Raw genomic sequence first — 14,549 nt, forward strand, 5'->3', positions numbered from 1 at the left:
TGCCCACAGCCAGCGCAGAGAAGCAGCGCTAAACCCAGCTCAACTCTGCCTGCCAACGACAGCCCAGGTTTACAGCCAGCGCGGAGAAGCAGCGCTAGCTCCACGGCTCCCGACTGGTGTCCCGTCATTCCAAGCAGGGCTGTAGATTAACCTGGCGAGACAGGCAGAGTTGAGCTGCATTTAGCGCTTCTTCTCCACGCTGGCTGTGGGCCTTACGCGTTTTTTTTCGGCAACTGCCGGCACCCGTCACTAATTACCGTCCACAGGGCCCTCGGTTGAAGCCTCCGAAGCCGCGTGTGTGTGTGTCTATAAGTGTGTGTGTGTGTGTCTATAAGGGATTTTTGTGTGTGTGTGTGTGTGTGTGTCTATAAGGGTGTGTGTGTGTGTCTATAAGGGTGTGTGTGTGTGTGTGTGTCTATAAGGGTGTGTGTGTGTGTGTGTGTGTGTGGATATATATATGTGTATGTGTGTGTGTCCCCTCCATGTTTTGATAGCGATTTCCGTGCCTGTCTGTGAGCCTGTGTGTGTGTGTGTCTATAAGGGTGTGTGTGTGTGTCTATAAGGGTATGTGTGTGTGTGTGTGTGTCTATAAGGGTGTGTGTGTGTGTGTCTATAAGGGTGTGTGCATTTCCAGTTCAAGGGGGACCCTGGCGCCCATCATTTCTAATATAAATAGACTAATTGAGCAGTCAATCACGTTAATCATTGCAGACAACAAGGCAAGAAGAATGGAGAGTTTTTTTTAATTAATTTTTAAACATTGCTCATGCTGTATACTTAAATAGATACTACATATGCCATAGATAGAGCCATAGAGTTGTACAGAACAGATACAGGCTCTTCAGCTCAACGAGTCCATGTTGATCTTTTTGTCTGTTGACCAGAATCCCACCGGCCCACATGAGCAGCATATTATTCTGTGCCTTGCTTATTTAAGTGTCTGTCTAATTGCCTCCTGAATAGAGGAATTCCCACCAGCTTCCCTCTGATAACATTATTATAAAACAAGTGACAGGCCAGACGATTTAATAACACTGCTGATTTTGATTTCCATTAAATTTGGTGAAATATAAACTGGGAACTTTATAAATGTTTGTTGCCTCAGTGTTACTTGTTGTATACTGCCTCACAAAGTCAAGATCAACCTCTTGGACTCAACTCATGCCACACATAACATACTTATGTATCGATCATCCTCTGCTCATTAGTTGGATAATGGATAAGAATAGGATTCCTTAATTTAAAAACGTACAATTAAGACAAGGTAGCTCTGAAACATGGTCTCATTGCCACCAGGGAGATGCTTCGGGATCTCTGTGTACATTCCTTACATCAATAATAGCTGCACACCCTGAAAACTAATTGAACTTTTAAAACGAATTAGGCTCCAGGCATGTGAATGGATGGCATGACACGGGTCATCACAGTGCCACTAAATCTGATCATCTCCGTGCTGAATTATTTCCAAGAGGTAGGTAGGAGGACACACCCAAAAGGTTCAAATATCATATTTACTGCATGTTTAATTCCGCATAACTTTCAACATTCATTAAAACCGCACTACAATTTTTCATCATTTCTTCTTTCTCTACGGCAGCTCGAAGAATGGAACTGATCAGTAAATAGTTTCATCCTTCTCACAACAAAGTGTAGATTTTTGGGTTAGTTTATGGAAATGATCATTTATCGTTGATCCAGTTTATCCTCAGATTTGCCGTATTTTCCTCATTTTTTCGTAAAATAATGAATACCTGAAAAAGTTGTTCAAATTTCTTCCTAAAATTAAGTTAAACACCATCAGTAAATCTGATATTAATTTTGTTTTGGATGTTAGCGATTCTTTGGAAGGGTAGTTTGATTCCAGCGTTACTCTTGTGCATTCTGCTTGTACGACTGAACCACTGTTTATTTCTGGCCATTTCAGATAATCTTTCTCGATTAACTGCATTCACCATTAAATTCCACTACCTCAATGTCTTTTCTCATAATCTGACAACACCTCTCTGATTGAGTTATGACTGAAATTTAAACTCATGTCCCTTTATTGAGAGTTCAACCCTTTACCTCTGGAGGAATTAGGCATTAATTTAGCCCCAGATTTAGCATTCCAGCACTCCTTTATTGCTTGTGGCCAGCAATTAATGTCTATCCTGATCTATCTTGTAAAGAGACTTAAAAGCATATTAACCCTTCATGAAAATCTAACTGCAGGTCCACCCTAAGAAGGAGAAGACAAGCCTTTCTCCTGGGATACATCAATTTCTCACAGCAGGTCTGCTTCAAATCCTGTCTTTTATGGAGACTTTGGGAACGCTACAAGTCTGAACTCTGACCTTAACAAAAAGGAGATTGCTCTTTCTTACCAAGAAGAAAAGTTCACTTAAGTACACAACCTTCTCCCCAAGCATCCAATCTCCAGATACTTCTGAAGTCCTTTTATAACTTATTGCAACAGCTAAACTTCTGCCATATATAATTTAAAAGCAAAGCTACCATAAACTCCTGTGTCCTCTTGGCCTCTCACACTACACATGGTTCTCATTTGGCACAGTCTCTGAGACTGCGGTGGTGGTGAACACGGCACAAGAGCAGCTGCTTCCTTCATGAGAGGTCAGACCCCTCTTTTTAAACAGCAGGCTAAAAAACCACAGCAGAAAATCACCCCCATCATGTTCCAAAGTGTTCAAACAAACATGGGTCGACTGTAAATGTAGCAGAAATAATCACCTTTACTGTTTCATTATAAGCGTGAAAATGTGTCCATTCCCCATGAAACTATTGGCCACAGTGTTATAATACAAATGTGGTGAAATGAGAACCAGGTTATCCAAATTGGGCAATAAACCACAACAAGTCCAATTTGGCTTCCTATCACTGCTCTTTTCAAAATTGGCTGCAGAAGTGTTAAAGTGCACATCACTCAATTAAAACTGTAAAACACAATCAAAAAAAGTTACTCCTGAGCTATGTTGGGTGAATGCCTGGCCAGGTATAAAACAATATTTGTTATGTGTGCAAAAAATCCTTCCAATTAATCTGTGCAAATATTAGTCATAGATATTTGATGAAATTCATCGCCAGTTTTTCTCACTGAAAAATTTGCCTAATTATTTGAAATAGTTTGAATACTATGTTGGTTCTAGAGATAAAGTCATGTTTATTTGTTAACATAAAAGATGCACGATTTTACAGCCCAATTGAAAGTGGAAATACAAACAGAATATTGATACATATTTTATACTTGTATTTCTGTTCTCAGCAGTTCTGACTATTATTTTACTGACCAGTGTAATTAACTACCTCTACTTGAGTTAGTATAAAGGAATTCTAGTCAGAATGCGCACCATCTCATAAAGCTTTGAGAAGCAGGGCCTCAGAATAGAAAAAAAGATTCATGTAGAACAAAAGAACATCTCTATCCTCTGTGTAAGAAGGAACTGCAGATGCTGGTTTAAACCGAAGATAGACACAAAATGCTGGAGTAACTCAGCAGGACAGGCAGTATCTCTGTGAGAAGGAATGGGTGATGTTTCAGGTCAAGATCGTTTCTCAGAGTAGGAGTCAGGGGAAAGGGAAACAAGTGATATAGATGGTGATGTAAATACTTATAAAACAAATTAATGAGATATGCAAAAAAGTACCGTAAAGGAAACAGGCTATTGTTAGTTGTTTGCTAGATGAGAACGAGAAGCTGGTGCGACTTGGGTGGGGGAGGGACGGTGAGAGAGGGAACGCATGGGGTTATTTGGAGTTAGAGAAATCAATATTCAAATTCTCTCTGTTTAATTCAGACCCATCACTGGAAAGTGCCATTAATGATAGTTTTTTCACCAAGACACATGCTGAAGGTTAATTACACAGTAGGACAATGGTAGAACACTTCCTTAACATGACAGGGGAATGACTTGCGGGTGTTTGTGGAAGTGACAATCATTTATATTTGCACATAATATGAAATAACTGGTCTTGCCTCCAAAAGTTTGGTTATGAGTATCAAGATGACGGAGAGCTACTGGAAGTGTAGGTGACAGTATAACACAGTATCTCATTTTGTGTTTATAAATGTGTTTGAATTGGTCCGTTACCAAGTTTCCCACTTGGAATTTTGTCTGATGGCAACATTTCCTGCACTTAAATGAAAATCTAAGAAGACAAAATCCACCTGTGTATATTCAGTTTTTGAAACTCTCTTTATAAAAGACAGTCATAGTTATACAGCGGCCCAGCTAGCCCACACCGGCCAACATGTCCCATCTACACTAGTCCCACTTGCCTATGTTTGGCCCATATCCCTCTAAACCTGTCCTATCCATGTACCTGTCTAAATGCTTCTTAAACTATGCGATAGTACCTGCCTCAACTACCTCCTCTGACCGTCTCGTTCCATACACCCACCACCTTTTGTGTGAAAACGTTATGCCTCAGGTTCCTATTAAATCTTTCCCCCCTCACCTTAAAACGATGTCCTCTGGTTCTTGATTCCCCTACTCTGGGCAAGAGATTCTGTGCATCTACCTGATCTATTCCTCTGGTGATTTTGTACACCTTTATAAAATCACATCTTTCCCTCCTGCAATCCAAGGAATAAATTCCTAGCCTGCCCAACCTCTCCCTATAGCTCAGGCCTTCGAGTCCTGGCTAACATCCTTGTAAATCTTCCCTGCACCCTTTCCAGCTTGACAACATCTTTCCTATAGCATGGTGCCCAAAGAGAGTCTCTTGTAATCAACAGCAGCAAATGCTTTTAAGATTTACAGTTGGTTTGCACCACACTGTGCAAGTTTGACTTTATTCCAATAGTCTTAGAAAATGCTGGAAGCAAAACACTGAGTTTCAAATACAGATTATTTCTATTCATACCACACTGGCAGTGATAAATACAATTGCCTCGGTATTTACTGGCTGGTTTCACTAACATGTTGTATTCTACTTGAGAATTTAATTCCATTAAAGTCACAAATTTCACTGATGTTTTCAATATTGCTTTGCTACCCAGAAGCATGTTGAGCACAGCCAACTAAGGAATGCCTTTCTAAGCCGGTGAATACACAACGACCTATTCAATCAAATTAAAAAGAACTGCACATTTTCACGGGACAAGCTGAAATGTTTTATGGCTACTGAATGACTTTTTAAGTGTATTCCGTCGAAAACTAGTAGATGTACTATGAGGATTAGCTTGTTTCCCATACCAAGATGTGTTTCGTTTAGTTTATTGTCACATGTACCAAGGTACAGTGAAAAGCTTTTTGTTGCATGCTAACCAGTCAGCAGAAAGACTATACGTGATTACAATCGCCCGGTGGGGTATCGCCTCAGCTCAGAGGGAGAATGAGGAGGGAAGAGACAGTAACCCTAAGATTTTTGCCTTCATCACAGTGAGGAGGTGCTTGGTGAACTCACTGTGGTGGATGTTAATTTGTGTTTATTGTGTGTTTTGTTGTTTATTATTATATGTATGGCTGCAGGTAACGACATTTCGTTCAGACCGAAAGGTCTGAATGACAAATAAAGGATCTAAGTCTAAGTCTAAGTGTACAGAATAACGTCCAGTGCAATAAAAAGTCCAGAAAAGTCTGATTAAATATAGTCTCCAGTGAGGTAGGTGGTAGCTCAGGATCGCTCTTCAGGTGTTGACAGGATAGTCCAGTTCCCTGGTAACACCTGGGAAGAAATGTCACGGGGAGAGTGTACAAACTCCGTACAGACAACACCCATAGTCAGGACTGAACCCGGGTCTCTGGCGCTGTAAGGCAGCAACTCTACCACTGCACCACCGTGCTGCCCCTGAAAGTTGATGAGAATGTTGGGGAAGAATACAACAAGATTAGTTTTGGATTGGTGTAAATGAGGTCTGCAGAGGTTGGGCATGGCAAATACCCCCATGGTACCATTAAAGAATGGAAAAAGAGCCCCGCCAATGTCGAGGCCATCATAGACCTCTTGGTCGAAGCCACAACAGATGATCCTGATGATTTATGTCATCGTTTTTAGGTGTGTGTTATGTAACTGCCATGTTTCCTACATTTCTGAAATAAGTGAAAATATTTATGTGTTTTGGGATATCCTGGATTTACAGAAGGCAATATGATACGGATGTCTTTTCCAATATCTCATTGAGAACATCTTGGGCTACCTGTTCCGACTGCTCACTTATTTATGCTTGGATATGACACAGGTGATTTGTTGCTCTAAGCAACCCATATACTCATAAATCTTGAAATGAAATTTAATTTAGGAATTCACCATATTGCTTAACTTCCTACTGCTTCCTGCCCCTCAGTGCTGGATTAATGTCATTGTATGTTTTTAACCAGACAAGCCTTTGATAAGTCACTTGAGGGCCGTGAAATGAGCATTATGGCAAGGCAGTCTTGATTGACTAGGCGTTACTTAAGGCGAAGCGAATCCTTTGGAGCAAGTTCACCAAGAACAAAACTGAAATAGTTTAAATTTCTATTCTTTTTGTTTGACAAGGTGAAAAAGTTAAATCAACATCCTGTTTCTATAAGCAAAAATACATTCTGCCCGGTAGCTTTCATGGAGCAGAGAATAGTACAGCACAGGAACAGGTACTTTGGTCCACAATATCTGTGTGAACATGATGATAAATTAAACTAATCTCCTCTGCTAACATGTGATTCATATCCCTCTATTCCCTACATATCCATGAGCCTATCTAAAAGCCTCTTAAATGTCACTATCGTATCTGCTTCCACCACCACTTCTGGCAGGGTGTTCGACAACCACCAATTTCTGTCTAAAAACCCTATAATGCACATCTCAAACTTTCCCTCTCTGATCTTAAAGCTATGCCTCCAGTCGTTGACATTGTCATCCTGGGAAAGATTCTGATTGTCTATCCTGTGTGTGTGTCTCATAACTTTATATACTTCTAACAGGACTCCTGTCAACCACTGATGTTCCAGAGGAAACAATCCAAGTTTGTTCAAGGAAAGACACAAAATGCTAGAGTAACTCAGCGGGTCAGGCAGGCCACTAAGTCACCGAAATGTCATCTATCCATGTTATCCAGGGGCGCTGCTTGAGCCACTGTGTTAAGGGGCTGTCCCACTTGGGCGACCTAATCTCCGAGTTTAGAAGAGTGTCTTCGACCTTCAAACTCGCCGCATGGTCTACACGTGGTCCTATGAGGTCGCTGGATCTCTCCTTCATGCTCTAGGGAAGTTCCCGAATATATGTATAGCATTCAGCATGTTGAAAACATTTCCGCTAGTAAAATCTGGTCGGCATGGGTCATTTTAACTCGTAGTGCAGTGGAGTGGGGTCGCTATTTAGTTACAGGCAGTCGAGGGCAGCCTTAGGCAATCTCCTTCGCTGACCGGGTATTTTGATTGGCTCATTGTAGTTTTCAGGACCAAGGACCAAGGAAGACCTACCGGTAGATAAAATGCCCGCTAAAGTTTATTATACTTCTTAAAAGTGTCTCCACTCCTTCTCCCCCCCTTCTCTCCCCTTCTCCCCTCCCCCCCCCCCACGCTCTCTAAAGGACTTACACTGTGCAGCCGTTTTATCTTCTTCATCGCGGGTGTGAATTTCAGACAGCGCTCCCCCGCTTGCCTTTGCGATGTGTTTGTGTGTGTGCAGTCGGTCGATCCAGCTCGCGGTTTCAACGAGGACGGTCGATCCAGCTCGAGGCTTTCCAGTCGAATGCCCTTGAGCTTGAATGTCGAAGGCACTCTTCTGGACTCTCAGATTAGGTCGCCCAAGTGGGACAGCCCCTTTACTCCAGCATTTGGTGTCTTTCCTTGGTAAACCAGCATGTGCACCTTTCCATGTTTGTCCAACCTCACCTTATAGCTAAAATTGCACGATAAATTGTATATCCATAGCCAACACCATTGATTTGTTAGTTAAAGGCCACAACACGTTTAAAGGTAGCTTCATGATACATATGGTTTATCTTTAAGTCATTCCTATAGTTTAGGGGTAGGGTGGATGATGATAATAATCAAAAGGTGTGGATGGTTATTTGGAGAAAGAAAAAGTATAAAAAACGAAAGAAAGTCATCGTGCTTGGATGCTTTCACACAGAGTGGGCAAATGAGTGGGTAGCATTGCTTTGGAGACCTGGTAAACAGTTATTTGTCTCAGTTTCAATTAAAAAATAATCTATGATGTGGGAACAGCCAAGGAATTTCTGTAGAAATGATTAATGCTTTACATGTATAGCCTTGCCACATGAAAGGGGCTGTAAATCACGAGTCTCCAAAGCAGGAGTGAGCTGTGATGCTCTTTTGTATAAAGGACACTCCCAACAATATACAATGTCCCATTTATTCAATGGATTTAGTTCTGAACATGTTCTGGAATGCGCTCTCTAGTTCAGTCCGTTAAGCGATAATCACTGGCAGTTATTCGTTTTATTTTCATTGTTGTTAATGTTCACATTCCTGAGCAATGGAATTATCTTCAACTCCCACAAAATTAAGCAGGGCGTCATATTGAGGTTGTGTGAGTAAACCAGGGTATCATATTGCTTGAGTACAGGTAATAAACTTTTAACATTCAAGTTCTTTTTTAGTGTTGGTTGCCTAAAGCTCTGTCCTCTCATTGACAGACTTAATAAAGAATGATGGATCTATATGAAGTGACATTGTTAAGAGTGGAAAAAAAAATTCCAGCCTGCTTTGTTTCCCAGCTCAAAGATACAAGGGCTTTTTTGTTTTGGTATCAGTTATTAAGATTTTGCCTTACAGCAATAAAGCTACCTCCTTTCCTCTGCCCTCCATTCAGAAGAAAGGAATGAGGTATTTTGCATGCGATAGTTCAGACAAAACAGGTCTACCCGAGGCCCGGAGGAAGAAGAGTTTATACAATGATAAAGCCCACGCTTCCTGTTTTTCAGCAAAGTGGCTTTAGGGCCACGTGCCATTGGGGTGTCTTATGCTGCTCTGGTTTACTGAGGTCGTAATTGTTAAGGATGACCCAGTTACTGGAGGTTTTACAGCTGTCCCCTCCAACCATTTAAAATTCATTGAGGAGGCTTGAAGTAAAGTAAGCACCATAACCCAGAGATAAAACTCAAGACAAATGATGATGGAATTCTTCAGCTTCCTGCTGTGTGAAGATGAGCAGAGACTGGAGCAGCAAGAACGGGGCTAATGATAGAACCATCCACCTTTTCTTTTATTTCTTTGAGCAGTCCTGCTGAGGTTGACCATTACTTTCCCACCCCTGCTGTATATAATGGAAAACTCACCAAATATATTTAGTTCAGCACTATGTTGTGAAAGCAGACTGAACCTGGTGTCACCAAGAACTGTAGGCAAGGTTTATTAGTAAGAAACTCAATCGTTTGTGTTGATGCTTCTGTTTAATAGTTGAGTTAGGCAGTAGGGTGGCACAGCTGCTCCACCCTGACCTTGGGTGCTGTCTGTGTGGAGTTTGTACGTTCTCCCTGCAACTGTGCGGGTTTCCTCCGGGTGTTCCAGTTTACTCCCACACCCCAAAGACACGTGGGTTTGTAGGCTAATTGGCTTCTGTAAAATTACTCTTGGTGTGTAGGGAGTGGTTGTAAAAGTGGAATATAGAGAACTCGTGTGAATGGTTGTTCGATGGTCACCATTGACTTGGTGGGCCCAAAGGGCCTGTTTCCATGCTGTATCTTATAAAGTTCAACAATTAAGAAAATAATCAGTTAAAATAAACGTGGCAAGTACACAGCATGCACAGTGTTATACAAATAACAATGTTAGATTTTTCACAACTCTATTCGTTTCTGAATTCCTTATCTCTCCTTCTCGCCGGGCAATTATAGCACCCATATTTACAACCAGTTGGATCAACTATCGGAGTTTCAGCCATTTCCGTGCAGCCCTTTGGTCAACCTAATCGCAGGTACAATTGAGCTGTCAAGAATAGACCAACTCCCACCCATGTAATTGGAACCATTTAAGCTCTGATATTCCTTCATCAGTGAAAAGAAAAGATTATTTTCTTTTGTTGTCATAGTGAACTGTTTTGTTGGAGGCTTGTTAATTATGCACAATACCTTTTTTTTCATTATTTTTGTTCAAAGAGCTCATGATATTTATTTAAATATTAATTGGAACATATAAAGTAAGCACCAGTCAATCACAACCCCAATAATACTTTATTAGCCAAGTATGTTTTGCAACATATGAGGAATTTCATTGCCAAGTCAGTCATACAAAGAAAAAGCAACAGAACACACAAAAAACATTTTAACATAAACATCCACCACAATGACTCCTTCACATTCCTCACTGTGATGGAAGGCGATAAAAAGTTCAATCTCTTCCCTTGTTTGTTCTCCCACGGCCTCGAGCCTCGACCCCTCCGTTGACGGGACGATCTTGACTCCGGCGGCGTCTGGGCTCTCCGCGTCGGGGCGATCAGCTCCTGCATCGGGGGGGATGTCAGCTGCCCCGCGCTGGGTGATCGAACCCCACGTCAGGGCTGGTCGAACCTCTGCGTTGTTGGAGCTGCCAGACTAGCCTCTCCCGGGACTGTGAGCCCGCGCCAGTAAAGTCCGCAGGCCGCGGTTGGAGCGATCCTGGCGAGGGATTGGCTCCGATGTTAAGTCCACGCCCCGCAGGTGCGCTCAAGGTCAGTCCGAGGAGGCATCCAGCTCCATCGATGGTAGGCCGCAGAGTGACCGGAGACACGATCCGGAAAGTACTCGCACCACTGGCAAGGTAAGAAACCTGACCCCTTCACTCCCCCTCCCCCCACGTAAAACAAACCAGAGAACATTTACACAAACTTTTAAAACGCACTAAAAAATTTTAAAAACGACAAAAAAACAGACACTGTTGACAGGGCCCGAATCAAGGCAGTCATGACCTGGATTGAAAAGATAATCAATTCTTTCAAATAAATTCTCTAACTATCCCTAGAATTAAATAATGAGGACTAAGGAGAAAAAAAAGGTCACATCTCCCTCCCTTTTTTTGGCACTATAAACTCTTCCCCCCCCCCCCCCCCAATCTACACTTGGCCCACCTGCCTGCATTTGGCCCATATCCCACTAAACCTGTCCTATCCATGTACCTGTCAAAATGTTTCTTTAAACGTTGCAATGGTACCTGTCTCAGCCATCTCCTCCGGCAGCTAATCATTAATCCAATTTAATTTTTAAAGCTGACATTGCCAAGACAAGCGACACAATTCAGATTTCTGGCGTTTGACGAGATCTAAATGGGATTATGAAAATCTGATGGATTTTAACGTGATTAATTGAACCATAATACATATTGGAGCTTATTTAAAAAAATGTTTATTAGCAAAGAAAAGAATGAATTTTGTTGCTGTACTGTTAATACCGCTGTCAGAATGACTAATAAATGCTCACGCATGTTGATATGTTTGATTTAATGTTATTCTGATTTTGGTGAGGACAGTTTTAAATGCCCTGCACTGTTCTGAAATTCTAATAATATAATTTGTTTAAATCATCAACATTGGGAGCATTTTTAAGGATCATAGCTTGGAGAAGTAACTGAGAGAAACTGTATGTGGGCAATGGATTAATTTCAGTAGAAATGCTCTCATTAATTTTAAGTGTTTCAACATTAACTGCACATATTAAAAAAAAACTCCTTCAATTTCTGGTCTTCTGCAACATAGTTCCTCCAATTACATAATTAACACTCCGTTTAAATTAAACAAACCCGTTTTTAATGAAAACCACCAGAAATCAAATGCAGGATAATTATGATCGCACTCATTCATTTTCCTAAATTAACACTGAATGATTTGATGGTAATTACCTGCATTATCACCCCATTGACTAAAGTGTGTCATCTCATTCATTTATTTATTGTTAACGTTTTGTCACTCTTTTGCCATGAGTTGGTTATTAACATATCTGTAGCTCTGAAATTTCTGCATATGCAGTGTGTCATAGAGTCTCATACACACGTGTTTTAGGAGTAGAATGATGCTATTCAGCCCATCAAGTCTACTCTGCCATTCAATCATGGCTGATCTCTGCCACCTAATCCCATTTTTCTGCCTTCTCTCCATAACCCTTGACACCTGTTCTAATCAAGAATTTGTCTATCTCTGCCTTAAAAATATCTATTTCTATGCCTTTCATTATTCTGTAAGTTTTAATGAGGTCCCCGCTCAACCTTCTAAAATCCAGCGAGTACAGGCCCAGTGCTGTCAAGCATTCCCATGTCAAGTTGTCCCACGCTAACTCTCTGATCAGTAGTTGCCCCGTTGTGGAAAATCTGTGCGGATTCTATCAGAAGATTATTCCCAATGTTCACTGAATACATCTCATATCCTTTTCTATCCTTTCTTTGAATCTATAGCTGATAATCTCTTCAACCTGATAACCTAGTTTAGTTTATAGGGGACGGCAGAGTTGCTGCCTTACAGCGCCATGGACCCAGGTTCGATTCTGACTACAGGTGCTGATTGTACTGAGTTTGTACGTTCTCCCCGTAATCACATGAGTTTACTCCGGGTGCTCCGGTTTCCCCCCACATTGCAAAGACGTACAGGTTTGTAGGTTAATTGGCTTCAGTAAAATTATAAATTGTTCCTAGTGAATATTGATAGTGCTAGTTTGTGGGGAATGCTAGTCGGCCCAGACTCGGCGGGCCAAAGGACCTGTTTCCGCACTGTATCTCTAAATTAAACTGAATTATATACACCTTTAAAAAATCATAATTAGTAATCAATAACTCCGATCATCTCCAAATCTATAACATAATATAGTTACCTATAAAACTCACCTTTCTGCTAATGTGTTACTTTTTTTATTGTTTTTCTTTCATTTCAAATGCAGACATCCCATTTTCCTTTTTTGTTTTATCAGATTAATAATCTGTAATTATTATTTTTTTAAACTACTGAAATGTTTATCAATTTGTCTATCATTATCAATATATAAACATATTCATCTGGAAGTAAGTCTGGTGTTAAATCTACCCATCTGTTAATCAGTGAATCTCCCCATCTGTCAATCCACATTGGTTAATCAATAATTCCCACCACCTGTCAAGCTATGAATCCCTGGATTAGTAAATCCATCCAGCTACTAATATATAATGAATATGTTTTCCCATCTGTCCATTTGTAAGTCTAACAAATCTGCAAATCCACAATCTGTCAATTGTTGCACCTGCCTGCCTTTATCTGTGTAATCCCATCTCTATTTAAATGGATTAATTTTGAACCAACCTTTTTTATTTCTATCAAATTCTAGATGTTCATTTATCTGGCCACTAATATGCTGAATGAATGTGAAAATATTTAATCTTACAAGTATACGTCTATTGAAAGCATGCCCACATATTACTCTGTAACAAATGAGCCCTCACATTTTGTGTGAATAACTTCTGTCATTCTTTGTATTATCCTACGACTCCTGCCCATCTATATATGCAACCTATCAATTCATTTGCATTAACTCATTCATTAATCTGCATTGGAACAATTTTCTTTTAAACAATGAAATGTAGGCATTTGTTTCAAGGCATTTTGAAGGAATGCATTAGTTGTTCAAAGCTTTGGTAAAATCCAAATAGGAGCACCGCTCTTAGTTCTGGGTATGAAACCACACAATACAATATTCTCCAAAGAAGTTTGATTACATTGAACAAAATGAGAGGTTAAAATAGCAAGATCAAATACATTAACTTGGCCCATATCCTTTATTTTAGAAAGTTGCGATCTAATCTAATTCAGTTGTAAATAATGATTGAGGTATTCAATTCACAAGAAACGGAGAAAGTATTTCATTTTTTGGGGGAAAAATATGGTACTGCAGCATATAGTTTTAAAATCAGAGACAGACCACAGCCAGGAAAGGAGTGGATATGTGGATGAAAACACAAAGTGCTGGCGTAGTGGTCCTGAATTACAATCTATCTCATTGGAGACCATTGGTCTATCTTTACTCGGATCTTGCTGTGTCATGCACTAAACATTATTCATGTTATCCCCTTTATCATGTATCTGTACACTGTGAATGACTCGATTGTAATCATGCATTGTCTCTCCACTGACTGGTTAGCACGCAACAAAAGTTTTTCACTGTACCTCGGTACACATGACAATAAACTAAACTAAGTGAATAACTCAGGCAGCATCTCGGGGAAGAAATGGATTGGGGTCCTTCTTTAGACTGCGTGGAGCACCCTTTTTCCGAATGTATTCAAGAGAGAATTAGATTTAGCTCTTAGGACTAACGGAATCAAGTGATATGGGGAGAAAGCAGAAATGAGGTACTGATTTTGGATGATCAACCATGATCATATTGAATGGCGGTGCTGACTCGAAGGGCCGAATGGCCTATTCCTGCACCTATTTTCTATGTTTCTCTGTTTCTAAATGCTGTCGATCCTGATTCAATTCAGAAGGCGAACATGACCGTGGAGTTTAAGCAAGGCTTGACGTTGAGTTTTGACAGATCATCTGATTGCAGGAGCCAGTGAAGCTTCCTTCATTGTTATCCTGATGTTAGCCATTACTTATAGACACGAAAAGCTGGAGGAACTCAACGTGTCAGATAGCATCACTGAAGTAAAGGACTATGTGACGTTTTGGGT

General features: G+C 40.6%; 1 protein-coding gene across 6 annotated transcripts in view; it reads left to right on the plus strand.

Moving 5' to 3' along the window:
* LOC129707254 (eyes absent homolog 1-like) overlaps positions 1-14,549 on the plus strand; it is a 207,803-nt gene that overhangs the window by 110,464 nt on the left and 82,790 nt on the right. The window lies entirely within an intron of this gene.

This window comes from Leucoraja erinacea, chromosome 21 (genome assembly GCF_028641065.1).
Source record: "Leucoraja erinacea ecotype New England chromosome 21, Leri_hhj_1, whole genome shotgun sequence".
Classification (NCBI taxonomy): Eukaryota; Metazoa; Chordata; class Chondrichthyes; order Rajiformes; family Rajidae; genus Leucoraja; species Leucoraja erinaceus.